Genomic DNA, 16,525 nt, shown 5'->3' on the forward strand with positions numbered 1-16,525 from the left:
CCTGGAAGTATTCCTTCCACCGCCGGATAATTGCCCCAGGAGACGTCAGCAGCTCCCCACGCACACCTAACACAGTGTGGGTGAGTTGCCGCCTGCCGCCCCTAAGGTGCCGGACAATTTGCCAGAATCTTCTTGGAGCAGACCGAAAGTTTTCCTCCATAGCCTAACCGAACTTGTCCCATGCCCGAGTTTTTGCCTCCGCGACTGTCGCGGCCGCAACCCGCTTAGCCAACCTGTACCGGTCAGCTGCTTCCGGAGACCCACAGACCAGCCATGACCTGTAGGCCTCTTTCTTCAGCTTGATGGCTCCCCTCACCTCTGGTGTCCACCATCTCTTCAAGGTCTAAGCGTAACCACAGCAATTTGCAGACTGGTATAACATCACCGATTCATAAAGGTTGCTAATAAACACATTTTAGGGTTAAGAGTCATCCTTAGACAGGATATATATAAAAGAAAAATATACTTGATGAATTTGTAGAAGAGACAGTCGTCATATCTGATCATGCTCTGCTTTGCACATGAAGCCCACTTAATGTTAATAGAGACAGAAAAAGTCTTTTGAAATTGCAGCGTAAACAATGTTTAATCAGTAATCAGAGGCAACATTCAATGCAGGCTGCAGGATTCTTTTTACATTGATTTTTATTTATTTATTTTTGCCAAAAATCAAAAACCAATTCTGCAATTTCAGTGAATGGAAGAAAATCCAAATCAATCAGCAAATCGGGACACCTAGCACAGACCGAATGTGTGTTGGAGTCACGGTCGCCTGAGTGCAGATGTTGCGAGCGAAAGTAGGTTTGTGCTTAAAAAACATATTCCTGAACATACACGCGCACCGCACTTCATCGACTCATCGTTTGAGTAACGCAGCGCTTAAACTAAGTCCACATTCACATGTGAAGAGTCGAGGCTATAACACACATGGTCGGTCTTAAACTCCATTTTTAACAAAGTACAGAAGATCCGATTTCAGTGCGATTATGTGACACGTGCTCATTGTGCTCATCTGTGCATGAAATAATTAGAATTACTGTGGCCTGCAAAGAGAAGTTATCCTGCGCATCTAAAAGCCTGGTTGTGATTGTTAGAGTGACCTCAGTATGAAATATTCATGTACGGAATGCGATACGGCTTCTGGTGAATTTATAAATCGCTCACAGCCATTCTTTTTTTTTATTTTATTTGAGCATTAAATACCTTTTCAGCCGTGGTCGTGTAAAACGCGCCCACAAGTAGACTAAACGAGTATCGTTTTACGACAGAGGCGCTTTTAGTCGAGGACAAACAAGCATCGCGTTCACCGAAGAAGGTTTACGAGGCGATATATTTATGATTTTTGGAATTACGATCTCAACGTTGTGGCAAAGACTTGAAACGAGTGCAGCTAAAACAATGAACTTATGACCACCTTTGTTCAAACAGGAAACATTGGTAAAACCTCAACTCAACAATCAACATGTACTAATAAGTCGCTGAGTGTCTCATCTTTAGTTCGTAATACTGCACCTTGGTTTGAAGAGCAGACCAGACAGGAAAACAATGGGTTGTTACTGTAATATGACAATATAGCATTTCCCTATTACAGCAGAGCCCATTCCTCCCTGTGGCTTCTCTGCCCGGACTGTAAAATCAACACTGCTGCCGTGCCGGTGTTTATAATCTGTCTCGTACAATGGATCGTTTTTCTGTCTGCAAATTGACAAAATAATGGTTGCCTGTGATATATTTGACCGCTTTGGTTCTTACTTTCAAATCAACGCACATAATAGCTGGTGATTACACACGCCAAGCTACGCGGGTGCAGCAAATATTTCCTCTAAAGAATGAGACTGTTTGAGGCCCTTTCAGGCCGACACAAATGGAATCGATTAATAATTGCCTTTTCTTCCCCAACAATGATTAGTTATTCCTTGTTGCCGCTTGTGTAACGTTTGATGTGTGTGACAAAGGCAATGATTGTGCGCCCGCCTGTGTGAGTGCATGCGCATCTATCCAGGGACTCAATTCTGTGATTTGTTGCGTAGGTACCGGGAAATGTATTTTTAATTGCATCGAAACCTTATTACACCCCCAAACTGGCAGGTCACAAATAACTGGCCAGCTGCTCTGTGGCTGTCAGCGTGTGAGGAGAGAGGAATAAAAATGGATGGACGAGACAATGTAAGAGTATGGAGGGAAGGAGTATTTCATTTCCTCATCAGTGAGGCTGCAGGTGTCTGGCTGTCAGGTCCGGGTGGGCAGGCCTGTGACATGAATGTGTCATTCAGACGGTCATTTCTTTGCTGGAGACACTGTCTTCAGGCATCTTCTAGGATCAGGTTTAGTGGATGAGAGTGCACAATGTATGTTAGCAGTGTGTACATTAGGTAGGTAGGGTAATTTGTTATTTATTAATGGTTCTTCATTGATGTGCTCTGCATCATTTTGGTTTGCTGTGTTTCCTGGATCGACCAGAGCCAACCTTACATGTGGGAAAGCCCTGTCAAAATGTTTCATTCATTTGCAGGTCCATCCACGCCTTGGTGATTATAAACAAGACTGGAGTTTCAGCTTAAACGAAAATGACTGATGTTTATTGGCTGCTAATAAGCTATTAGCCCAACCTTTCTGCAGGATAGAAGTCAATCCGAGTTCATTTCACTGGCAAGGAGAGTGGATGGGCAGAAGAATGGAAAGGCATGTGTGTGTGTGTGTGTGTGTGTATAGGGGTGTGCAGAGGTATTACGCACACAGAGGCCAGAGTCAGATAAAAAAGACAGAACATCCGGGTTTGTATTTCATTCGCTGAAAGTAAGCCGCAGCTTTAAGCAATTTATATACCTGTGAAATATGTGGCAGCCATTTAATGGCTGTGGAATTAGCTGGGAATGGAACAGCGCCTGTTTGAAGGACAGACATGCCTCCAGATAATCATCACCATTTACTGTAACGCTGGAGCCAGAGGATGGAGTCCTGTTACAGAGAAGATTAATGAGGGCCGTCTATTTGTGTGTCTGTGCGGTTATTGTATTTATATCATTCTGGGAAACGTTAAGATTTCCAAGAGCAAAGAAATTAATATTTCCCCAGTTTTGACACACTATACCACACTTGGATTGATCGTTGCTGTTGCTTTGAGAGGAACCTCTAACAGTGCCCTCTGGTGGATACACCTCAACTGAGCGCCTGTGTGATGCAGCACTCTAGAATGCAACCATTTCACCTCCTCTCTTTAGTGTATTTCCAACATTTGTGTCTGGACGTCGAGATAGTCGAGATATTTGAGCTCCCCCAGCTGGCGCAGACAAGACAGGAGTCATTTTGCCACCCCGCTCCCCCGCGAGCAAAAATGATAAATGAACGTACTCAGGTTTATTGATTGCATGCTTTTATGGAATTACATCTTTGCAGCCATTCAGAATTTAAGAAGACAAATAGACATAGGCAGAGGAAAGTAAGCAGAAAGAGCAGGCAACGGTGGACCTAAGGCTCTGGAGTGTTACCAGCAGCAGAGAAAGACCTCGCTCCTCTAACCATCACCTGTGTGCCAATGCTCAATAGAACTACATCATTGTCCTAGCGGAGATTGTTGAAATGGAATCCTCCACTCCACTTCCTCTCCCCGACACCCAACGCTGGCTGACGCAGCAGCGCACCGCAGCACTTAGAGCGACGGTTCAGGTTGATGGCTTTTTTCCTATTGCCATAACATTGAAATGGACCCACTCTCTTTCCTTTATTGATTATTATGAACACATTTCATTATACAGGAAGTTATTCCACAAACAGGCAATTATGAATTCAATGCGCAAATGTAAACTCAAATGTTTCTTCAAGGCACGTGCTAGAGGTGAGCAAGTCATTTAGCTCACTCTCCTCAGCACAAGCATCCATAAACACACACAACACACACTCTAAATGTATTTGTGTTGTGCGACGTGTTTGGACATGATGCTACTGTTTAATGCCACCCTGGATCACCAGAGTCAGTCATGTAACCCCAACCATAAGCCTAACTCACACTGCACTGCACAGTGAAAAACCTTCCCTTGTTTGCCAAAAAAAAGAGACATTTTTTTGTTTAGTGCACATCCTATATTTGCGAAGTGCATTTCTCTTTCTGCTACATGTTTTATAGAATTATGTGAAGTGACTCTTGAGCCGGTGCTGTTGCGTAAGCAGGATAAAGTTAGCTTTACCCTCAACGTTTGAGGCTGCCCAACATTGACTCACTGGATTTAAAGCATCTGCCTACATCTTTGTAAACAGTACCGAAATAAACGAAGAGAGCGGTTCTGTAATGTTTCCGTGTCGCCGTCATTTCCAGCTAAAATGAAAGGAAACCAAAATCTGACCTTTCGATAGCGCAAAATAGGAAATTTCGGTGGCTGTTTATTGGACGGCTGAAGCGACCATCAGTAAAGGAGCTGCTTTTGATCTTTTCTTTCATCTGGCCAATTAGCAGCACAAAAAGGAAAATACATCATTAAACCAATTTGACCCAAGAATGCTGCTGCTGCCATTCACGACGGCAGATTTCACCCGAATGTATTAACTGTTTTGAGTTCTTTCATCATAGCTTCAGGTGAACAGTACCCCCACATCAACCTCAAATCTTCTTTTTTTCCAGTTTCAAATTGCTTTGTGGATGAAATAAGAGCTCTGAATAATGCCCAACATGGGAGTTGCTTCAGTTTTTTTTTTCTTATGCATTTCTTAAGTAATTTGACTGCAAGTGGTCAGTACAAAAACACCCAGAAATCCTCAATAAACATTTGGAAAGTCTATGAAGGGCAGGAGAAATCCAGGCCAAGGTGTATGTTATTACCATGTTATTGACAAAAAGGAATACCTTCAGCATTAGATGTTACGAGACATTACCCATAGATGTTACAGAGAAATAAAGAACAGTGTGTTCATGAATGTAAATAATGGACCGTGCTGTATATTTAGATGGTCTTCATATTTATAATCAGTAATTGTGTAACCACAGTCATTATTCTAGTCATCCTAACACTCAGAGTTAGAAAAGGGTCATTTAACATTCTGCTTTTCCCCCTGCCCTCTATCTATTTCTCCTCCTTTACCCACCCATGCCCTCAGCAGGAGGGTCCACCCCCTTCCCTAATGAGCCTGGGCTTGCTCAAGTTTTCGTCCTATTCAAGGGGAGAAGCTTTTTCCCGCCACAGTTGCTTGTTTGGCTCAGGTTCAGGGTTTTCTGCAAACCACCTGGAGACAACGTAGCTTGAAACAGACGCCGAGTAATGCAGTTGAATTCAAAGTTGAACGGAATAGAATCAAAGATAGATGCAGAAAATTAGAGAAATGCAGGAAGCCCCCCCTCAATCCAACCCTCTACTCCCCCTGCCGAGCCATCCAGGTGTGCGAGAGCAGAGAGAAAAGGAGGAGGCGTGTCCCGCTGCAGCGTCTCTGCCTGATTTGGAACAGTTTGATAAGCACGGTGAGTATCCCTGTGGGACAACTGACCAACACTGTCGTGCTAAGCTGAAAAGAACAGCAATAACACACAAACACACACATACACACACATCTTATCACGCAGGCAGCATTGTCCATCTTTCAGTATTTCTGATTGTCATACATGAACTGCCTCCGAGGACATCAATTTTTCAAGTACCCGCTGCGGTATTATTTGTGCACAATGATTTGATATTCTTCCATATGAAAGCCCGACGGGGGACGTATCTGCAAGCGACATCCACTTGTCACTCATAATATACGAACAAACAAAAGGCAAAGCAAAACAAAGAAAAATAATGAATTATGCAAGCTTTTACCATGGAACAGAAACAGACAGCGGTGAATATGGCGGCTAAATGCACAGGTCACACTGGTTCTATATTTTTAAATAGACACAGATTTTCTCTGTGATTACTGAAATGCAAGGAGGAATCCACCAGGGTGCTCAGTGTGGGGCGCCGTCTGAAGCAACATTTCTCTGGACCTAATTGTATTTACCAGCGGCTTACCAGCTTCTACCCAGAGACCTCTAAATACACTTTCACAGAGTTAAAGCCTCAGTAATGAAACTCTGAAAAATGCTATAACGGTGCATCAAAGCTCTGTGTAAATGTGCTGTAAGGGCAAGACTGATGTGTGTGCTGAGCAGATATTTGTTTTTAACACGTTTATTGCTAACAGTGTGGAAAAACTCAAAGCCACAAAACACAATGACAATGGACGCTCTTTGGACCGTCCATACATTTGGGAATTTACCCTTCACATTGTTGCGATTTGTTACTCTACTCCCACCCGGGCATGTACAGCAACACTGACCGGAGGAAACAGATAGTAATTTCCAACAGGCTCAGACAAATATCTGGCAGAACCAATCTTTGATATTAACATTGCTGAGGCAAAAGATAAACCTTCCATCCTGATGCAACAATTTACCCTCCTTCATGGAAATCCAGGTTGCTGTCGTGATGATGGAGGAACGATAGTGAGAACATGGTCCAGAGGTGTAACAAAGGTAGATCCTCATGTACCTAACGATATGTCAGTAATCAAAGGCATGAGATCAAACCTGTGTAGGTGTGTAATTTATTTTTAGGGTCTTAAAGCCACATTGGCTGTTTCACAATTTCATTGTGACAGCTTTAAGAAAATATGTGACTTTTTCCCCACAAAATACATTTCAAATCTCAATACTTTACTCAAACCCAAGGGCAATTTAAATGATTATATTGATTTTGAACCTTTTACTTTTAAAATATCAGTTATTTTTTCTTTGTGCTCGGTGCTGCTGAGCGTGTGTATGGCAGCAAAGCTCTATGAATGATTTGAGAGGTTTGTCCTTTATCAGATGTATAACCAAGGGAAAATTAAAGCGGGTGCAGTCAAATAGCCCCGATAAGAGGTCTGAAACGACTCAACACAATATTCGCCTTCCACCAGGAATCTATAAATGGCCCATTTAGCATCTGTGACCCCAACGACTGCTACTGAAAGAGAGTTATGGCCTTTCAAAAGGAAACTATCATAGATTTTAGTGAAGTAAGAAAATGTCCCCAGGTACTGCTAGAGCAAATGAAATTATGCATGACCTCCTCATTACTTGGCTTAATAAGTGATCTATGGACTGGGAACAATAAAGATCCAGATGTCATGGAGACGAATGAATGAGGTAAAATAATCATAAAAAAAAAAGATAATGGAAAAAAAAATCCCACACGGCTACGCATCCAGGTCTGAACAAAACCTGGGAGTATGGTTCCCTTTTTCTTTGTCAATCACTCAGCCACATAGGTACACATACACACACACACGTACGTGCACATACGTGCATGCAAACACATACCAAGGACTGTCATATCTGTCTCTCATTGGTATTCATTGACCCTGGGATGGAGAAATGGGTATCGCAGCTTTCATTTAATCAGACTGTTATAGGGATCAGCTGTATGTGCGCGTGTGTGTGAGCATGTGCATGGTGGACATAGGCTGTCAGCAGATATTAATGCAGACTTGTCAAGGTGGAGGGCCAAAGAGGGTACGGAACCTGAAACTGGGTTAAGTAATTGGATTCTTGTTCAATAAAAAATCGGGGCTGAAAGTGTGTCGCTTCATGTGCGCCTGGATGAGGGTGTGTATCCAGGGAGGGGTGTTGAGGGGTACGAGCACGCTGCAAACTTGGCAAAAAAAAAGAACCTGAAGGGTGTATTAAAAGGATATGAACTCTGGGAAACTTAAAGGTGGAAAGTGGATGGGGGACCACCGAGGCACAAAGAACAGGAGTCCGGTTCTGGAGGTAGAACCCTCCCCCCCCATCATACAATAATGCATTCCAAATCCACCTGGTTGCAATTTGCATCAAACCTCGCCATCTTTCTTTTGATCTTACTCAAAAACCCAACCCTGTGGTGTCACACTACAGATGGTTCATCGTCTCTGAGGTCGCAAAGCACCTATGAAGCAAGAATCACCACTGTTTGTATCTACAGTGACAAGAAATATTAACCATGTTGTGTTTTAGTGCTGTTCCCAGTATCGTCTTGCTTCTCCACACAGGTATGCTGTTATAAATCATAACAACCCCCAAAATGTATATGAATATGTAGTGTTGCTGATCAATTCAGGTCTTGACATTTTAGTCAAAATACTCCAATTTGGTGTAATTTTGCAGTAAAAATGGAAGAGGGACTGCCCTCTATGGATTGAATCCCAGCTATTACAGTACAATTTTGCTTTTGGCTGAGATGGACGCTGGTGGTGTTTTGTAGGCAGCTTCCCTCGTGAACCTCCTCTGTTCACCTCCTATAAAACCTAGCAGCTGTCGACTCTGACATTTCTAAGTTGGGTTGACTTGATTGCTGCGCTAACGGCTGAAACTGGTACAGCTCTGGACCGCTGTGGTCGTGATTGATGGGAGGAGACCCTGGAGGTGACACCTCTGCCTCAAATGACCTCTGTGGCAAACTACTATCAGCCCATCGTGGTCGGCTTGTTAGCTAGCATTATTGTGGATACGTGTTTATGAGTTCTGTGTGTGTTTTTGCATGTATGAGTCTAGTGGTGGTGGTGTGTGTGTGAGGATTTGCTGGAGAGCAGAAAAGCATGTCTTTGCTGCTTCAGGGGCACCGCCCATAATCAAGGCAATTTTTTTTTCTAGCTAAAACAAAGTAGTGTAGTTACTCTTTAATTTTAGAAAGGGCCTCTCTAAGGTGCTTATGTACAAGTCTGTTTTGTCTGTACTGGTGAAGTGGATTGTTTCATCATTCTCAAACCTCTGCTGTCCCCAATGAACTGAAAGGGTTTTATTTTTGGAACAGAAAACCCTTTGGAGCAGCGTGGAACAGATGGGCTTCTCTGACATTTGTAGTCAGATGCTGAATTTGGACAAAAACATTCATCTTTTAAGCTGTTTTCTTTGGTTTGTGTTTTTTTTTGTCTGCCTCGATTTGGCCGCTTGATGGTTAGAAAATGCCATTTTCATACACATACGAATACATTTATTGTTGTAATCCATTTCATTGTGTGATGAAAAGCACACAATCTTCAATAAAACAAAAAAGTATAAGCATTTTAATCTCTTAAAATTGAAAAAAGACCTTTATAAATCAGTGCATAGTATGTTGAATAATAACTGTGTGCTCTGCTGTAACATTTTGTCATTTTCCTTTTCCTCTATTGATAAAATAATAAAGTTTTGAGAGAAGGTCATAACTGAATTGCTCATAAAATCAGCAATTCAAAGCTTTTAAGTTTGTCAAAGCATTCTTCAAATACATACAATGAAAGAGAGGCTTCTCCTAAATTCAATATCTAGTACCTGACATGTCAATTTAGCAAAATCTTAAATGCTAAAATGGAGAAACCTAGTTGATACAATTGGAACATTGCGTTTGAATCTTCACCTCCACGAGAAGCAAAGTATTCTAAACTTCCCTCTTGACCAGTCAGCAAAGAGTCCGTTTGCTCACAGAATCGCACGTTCCAAATATTGAAACTACTACTTATTGCGCGCCTGCACATGCTTCTCCACTGACGAGAAGGTTACACCACAGCCCTGTCGGCAAAATCACGTAAAAAAGGATGGCATCTTTTCTATGAAAATGATCATCAGATCCTTTGCCAACATAGGAGCACTTGCTCCCGTTATCGTAGCGTGTGTTTTATGGCAGGTGTGGAGGTACAAAGCAGCACTTGCTCTCCATTACTGGGGGAGCTGCAATGTCTGACTGGAGCCCGGGAGGCTCAAGGTAGCAACATAGATTTGACCAGTCAGTCGTGTAGAGCACCAAGTCCTTCATTTACTCCACCAGACTGCCAGCCCCACACCAATTCCACCACATGCACACACACACACCTGCACACACACTCGCTGACTGGAGTGTGTGAGCACACTGGGATGTTTAATGCGGGCGGTGCGCCTCTCTGTCAGCGTATTTTACTTTACATGGAACTACACACCGACTGTCCTTGTGTCACTTCCCCCCTTACAGGCGCTACTTTAGCAGCCTTGAAAAGCTAAATGGTGCGACGTTGACTGCCCGTCCACACGTCTCGCCTGGGTGTTTGGAAGTGATGAAATGACAGTGAGCAGCGGGAAGAACGGGAAGATTGGGAGAAGAAAAGTGGAAAATGTGGGATTTGGGTTGGGTGCATGAATAGGAATCACCAGCAGAACTTGAGAGTGGATCCATCTGTGATTGTAAAAACCCCAGAGACAATTCAGCAGTAGATGGCGGGACGTTATGAGGTGAAAGGGGTGAAAAATAATACTGAACCTACGCAGGAATTCCCTGGAACTCCAAGACTCCACCAATATTACAGACTTTCCTCAAACAGGGTCGCCATTTGAAAATCAAACGTTATGCCGCCGCGTCCCTGCGGAATAAGACCTGGAATGGGCCAAGGAACATTTTGAGCTTAGCAGTATTACACTGAATCTGTATGTGTGTGTGGTATCTGCTAAAGAAACTACACTTCGACAAGAGCGGTTTTATATTCGATATGGCACGAGCATTTTATGCTGTAAATTTATTCAGCGTGACAACAAAAGAGCCACACCACTGCTAGCAAAATCAATATTCCTCATTCTCAGATGCTTTAAACAGTAAATACCCCTCTTTGTGGCGGAGCTGCGGAGCCAGAGGCCACACGTGGAATACAGAGGAATGATACAGGTCTGGTTTTCATTTCTAGATTATGTATGCAATGCAATAAATAATGTTTCGGGGATTTTGTGGGGTTAATGTGATGCAGACGATGATATAATGCTCCGACAAGATTAGGGAATGAGTGTTAATAGGATGATGGATTATTCTACGTTCCTAACTTTTGCTCAGTTCCTAACAACTGGCCTGCCCCCATCACCTTTGTGGGTTTGACCTGGACGTGGGTCACATGATCGACGACGCCACATGCCACCCATCACCAGGAAAGTCAAGAATGTCCCAGTAGAGTAATCATCACACTTTCTGACATCTCTTATTTTCTATCTCGGCCAACAAAACCCTCAAATAAAACAGAAAAACACCCTCTTCCAGTCATTACAGCAGAGAGAGAGAGAGAGAGAGAGAGCATCATTAATCAGTAATTAATAATGGTGTCATATTGCCAGCCCCTCTACATTATTATCACACTCTTGGCATTTAAAAAGTGAAAAAGTGTCCCTCCGCGTTTCTTTACGTCTCATTTTTAACAAACATTAAGTTTTTGGATAGGTGTGAACTAGCAGACAAACTTCAGAAAAGACCAGCCTTTTGAAATGAAAACACATTAGTGTCGAAGTAGCCTTAAATGAAATCTGCATCAGTCCCCTGAAAATATTTCTGGCCATATTTAAGGAGGCTGTCACAGTTGTCCCTTCTAGACTGCGTCCAATTTCACCTCCGGCCCCCCGAGGCGCGGTGTCTGGGAATTAGAGTTGTCTCATTCTCTCCCGGCCACCCACCTGCACAGAAAATTCACACTCTGGAACATCCCTGTTGGCCATGACCCATCTGGTTTCTTCTGTGGTTTCCTGTGTCTGATAAGGGAACCAGAACTGGTGAGCTGACAAAAATACACTCCTTTATCCTCCAGCTATCCAGCAACCCACATACCCAGACAGGCGGACAGGTGGCTAAGCAGACAGACAGCGACGCAGGCACACGCAGAAACACACATGCTATCCCTCACTGTGATTTCTGACCACCTTCTCATCACTTGTCTTGACAGTCTTACATAAGTGTCCTCAGACAGGGAACTCACACTGTCTGTCAGCTCAGATGTGTCCACTGTCTCTTGCTAGCACGGCCTCTAAAAAGACCTGTTCTTGTTACAGTCCTGATGGTGATTCGGCGTTATATTGACTGTAACATGTCCGGTCTGGGCGCACGTTGGGACATAACAGTTCAGCCCGAAGGTCCTGAAAAAGCAAAATGTGTCAGTGGGTGTGAAAAGCTAGACACACAGGGCGATCAGATTGGATCGGCGTGTCTTATGTCCTATAAGGACCCATGATGGACTCACAGATTAGGTGGAGCCTTTGTGCATGATGCTAATTTTTGTGTGTGATCCTCAAAATAAAGCCTGAACTTTTAAAACTATCCCTGAATGACACAGCAAATACCCGTGCTCCAGCCATCAAGTCCTCTGGGGGTTTTGGACTCTCCACTTCTTCTTCTGGGTGATTTTGTTGGTCCTGTCTCGGGCAGCTGCTTCTGGTGGAGACACGGTTAAAAAGTTTCTAACTGCTCGGCCTGATGAAGTATATCTGAACATGCTGGTGAGTGTGCAAAACTCACTCATGCATTTAGTGGGAGCTTTCAGGACATAAGGACCCAAACAGAGGAGCTGAACACACACTTGTTACTGTGTGGACGTGAGTTGCTGATGTGTCTGACAATTTACAGCCCCCGAATCGCTGAACTGCAAAACCAGCTGAAATTTACGAGCCAGAACTTTCTTTTTCTAAAATTCAAGGATATATATTTTTCACATTTCCTGGTTTTTTGGGACAAAAGCGCCTCGCACATAGAAAAAAGACCGACATTATATATAACAGCCTCAAGTGTTGTTGCTTTTTTATACAAGGCGCTAGCACTGTTGTACTAAGCAGTCCTGTCTCAGAAAATAGTGTGAAGGACTGGTGCTACAATGTAATGTCATCAGTCGCTCTGATCCACTCAGATCCGGTTCAGAACAAAGCTGGACGCTGTTTACCAACTGGAGTATAAAGGCGAAAGGAAAAGCATCAACACCGAGACCGACCTGTTGCTAAACAGCGTCCAACCTTCGAGCAGCAACAACAAAACTACCGTGGTAAGTCAAGCAAACAAAAACACTGACCTTAAGTCTTTTGGTAAAAACAAGCGGAAAGAGTTTTTATATTTTTCCTTTTATCTTCCTCTGTTGTTTGCTTTTTAAAAAAAGCTTCATCCTTATGTTTTTGTGAGTTTAACTCGCTGCCTCCGCCGCACCAGTTTGTTACAATGATTACTATGGACTATGGCAGCATGTCAGTCTTCTAACTTATGCTTGCATGTGTGATTAGTGGACCATGTGGCCTCATTGACGAGCACTCAGCACCCAAATACTCCAAGTCCTTGTCTGGGGCTGATTCTGTCTCCTTGAATAATTGTGCACGTGACAATGTGATGACTGCATCTATCTTGTACAACAACTGGAAATAATTAAATACGTTTCTTCCCTTTTCATTTCATGAGCTAACAGAGAAATGAATTCACTGCTTGTGGTCAGATCCCAAGTTGAGACAACTAAAAATTCATCAGATAAAGTAGTGCCAATCACAATTAGTTATGGAAAATATTTCATGCTAACATTTCCTGCTCATCTGATGTAGGACGCGAGCTAACAAAGTCATGTCGGGATCAAGTGTCTAACACCCGAACAACACAAAAATCTCTCATCTTTATGGTTTTGATCAGCTCACAAAAATCCAAGCAGAGAACAAAACAGTAAATGCTAATTTATTATGTTTTTGATCGATCAATCTTCGTGCTTTCACACTGATCATTCGCAAAGGCTATTAGCAAATGCAGATGCTGCTGTTGTTAAAGTAAATTACAAATAACATCTTCACAAACACCTTAACCCATCTTCTGCTGGACACACACGCACGCACGCACGCATGCACACCACACAGACAGGTCCTGTTTCCAGGATCCAACCAGGTTCTTGCTAGGAGGATTACCCATTTAAACAATGCAAAGTTTATTCATAACTGCTGTCAATATGTTCTTAAGTATAACACACACCACTTTCAGAAAAGTATCAACATAAAAGGACAGTCAACGCAAAAAATATTGTATGTCTCCATGGTGATGTGCAAAAAGAATATAGTTTTATTAGAATTAGGATTCATGTATGCTAACAAACAACATTCTGTGAAGGGTTTAGGTCCTGGCAATAGTGATTTAATGGTAGAGGAGTTTGCTCTAAGACAGGTGGATACTAATATAGAAGTGGCGTGAAGGCAGCAGACTATGAAGGATTTGCATGTCAAGTATCCAAAGCAAAGAGGACTACACATCACTCTGTACTCTGAAGGGTGGAGAAAAAATTGTTTCCCTTCTCTGAATCTCATCTTTGAATCACTGCCAGGGCAGAGATGGGCCAACATGTCAGTCTGGCAAATGACGTGCACATCACTCACACAGGCCTAAAGACACACACCCACATCCACATCCACGCACACACACACGTACAGCAACATGCAATTTAAAGGACACTTCAGCATAAAAAATGCCATAACTGACAGACTTTCGATCGATATATGGAGTCTTAATTTCAACGTTTCTAATTTCTTCAAAGGCCTATAAAAGAGTGACCACGGCCGGGCGTGTTCATTTTTCATTCAGCGGCGCATGCCAACGTTGAGGACAGACAAGTCATACACTCATTTGCACACACAAGCAGCGGAGAGCAACATAGCTCAGGTAGTGCAAAAGAATCCTGGCAGCCGGCCTCGCCATATTTGGATCCTTGTGCTATCAACACAATGAAACAGAGGGCTGACTCACGCCGCGAGCTGGCAAAGTCAGGTGTCCTTGGATAAACGCATGCACAAAATGCATATGGGAAGAAAAGATACACCTCGTTGATTCCGAGGCCTCAGCAGCTGGTTTACGGATCTTTTCATTTGCGGTTGGCACAATGACAACTCAAACGACACTCGGGAAGGGGGGGGGGGGGCACAATAGGGAGGCGTCAGAAAAGGTTAGAGCGACAATGAGCGCGAGTCAAACGAGCAAAAAAAAAAAAAATCCTCGAGTGAAAACTCAGACGTAGAGCAACAGATGAGTGAATATTGTGCTCATTTATTTGGGGCCTGCTGTGTTAATGGCTATGCAAATCGGCAGTTCTCTCTGAGTGGTAGAAACCAGCACTGTCAGGTTTCAACAATGCAGCCTAATTGGAGATAAGCCTGAACAACAAGCTTATAGCATGGCCTCATAAATTATTGCTCCCTTACTACCCAGTCCATTTCTGCACTCCTTTTAGACCATCCAATCATTTTGAACTCATTTTTGTTTGTTAACTCTTTATACACACCCTTTCATTACTTCTCACATCCATTTTGCCGCTTTATTTACTTTTGGCTTTAAATATTTTATTCCAGCCCTCCACTGCGCCCATCAATGCTCCCTCCCTCCCTCCCTCCCTCCCTCCATCCAGTTGCCCTGGCCTTCCCCGGGTTGTAAAGAAACCGGTGCAGATTGAACAGTAAATTAAATTAATGTAGGCCATTTCTCAATCATTTTTCATCCAGCTAAAATGATTAAGGCTGACGTAAGAAGTTCATTAAAACAGAAAACATTAGGCTCATTAAAAAGCCATTAAAACTATCGCAGAGAGGTGATTTATGCTGGAGTATGACTGGGGGAGGAAATGATTGGGCGGAAAGAGGGGGCCTGGTGAGTCCAAATAGGTGCAAATGGCAGAATAAGGATGTAAGCGTTATATAAAAACAGACCAAAAATAGGGGCCACGCTAAAATAGACAGGAGTGATGGTAAAAGAGATTTCTCAAGCTCCACTTTCCCTGTTTCTGATGCCGTTAGCCCAGAAGCTTCCCAGTGTCTATCACGCATCTTCACGCTGAATCAACACATCCTCATACTAGACATCATTAACTGTTCTTAACTCTGCCCATTAGGCGTTGGCATTTACCAAACTAAATGTCATTGTTCCTTATCATCATCTGTAAAGAACTCGAGTTTGCGCTTGTGGACGTGCTGAGGCACTCATGCATGATAATGCTTCAAAAGTTCAGCCGGTGCTCCGGCTCTCCATCAGCGCTGTTAATTGTGCGGTGAAGGATTTTTAGTAAATTTCCATTAGCGCATGGAACACGGCTACTGACCTGCTCCTGTGGACTAAGTATTTCGAAGTGTCAAAGATGTCGGGTCTCACTATGCCGTCCATGCATCTCATTTTTAAAAGTCACACAAAGGCATTTAGATGAGGAGTGCTCATCACTGCCTGTAGTAGCCACAATTGCTCACTCTACAAAGACAAAAGTCCAGTTAAAAAACTCTGCGTGGCTACTTTCTTTTGTAAATAGTTCTCGTTTCTTGTTCGTAATCGTACATCTTCCGACAAAACTATAATAGTTTATTTGCACCGGTACGTAGAGCAACCCAAAACAAAATCAAACGCTCCATAAAGGCTATGCTTTGTATAGGAATGGGGCGTGTTCATGCTGATCGCGTCTCGGAGCACACCCTTCATCTTTGACAAGGCAGGAGAGTTTTCAGGCTGTTGCAAGTACAAAGTGGCAGCAAGATCATCGGAGATGGAGAGGCAGGGAGGAATATATCGGAGAACACCTTTGAAGCCGTCATGTGGCGGGTAGATTCCGCCGTTACGTTGCAGCTGATGACTCAGGCAACGGGGAGCCGTGTTTCTAGTGCTCATCCCGCCTGCAGAGGCTCAGCAGATAGGATGGTTGGATTCCGCTCACTCACCACCTAGCTGGCGGCACTTTCACTGATACGTGCACTGCTGTTGAACAGAGAGCTGTCTGTGATACTGAAGCATCACAGATGTGTTTAACTGGGCAGGTGTAG

Source organism: Takifugu rubripes, chromosome 14 (assembly GCF_901000725.2).
Source record: "Takifugu rubripes chromosome 14, fTakRub1.2, whole genome shotgun sequence".
Taxonomy (NCBI): domain Eukaryota; kingdom Metazoa; phylum Chordata; class Actinopteri; order Tetraodontiformes; family Tetraodontidae; genus Takifugu; species Takifugu rubripes.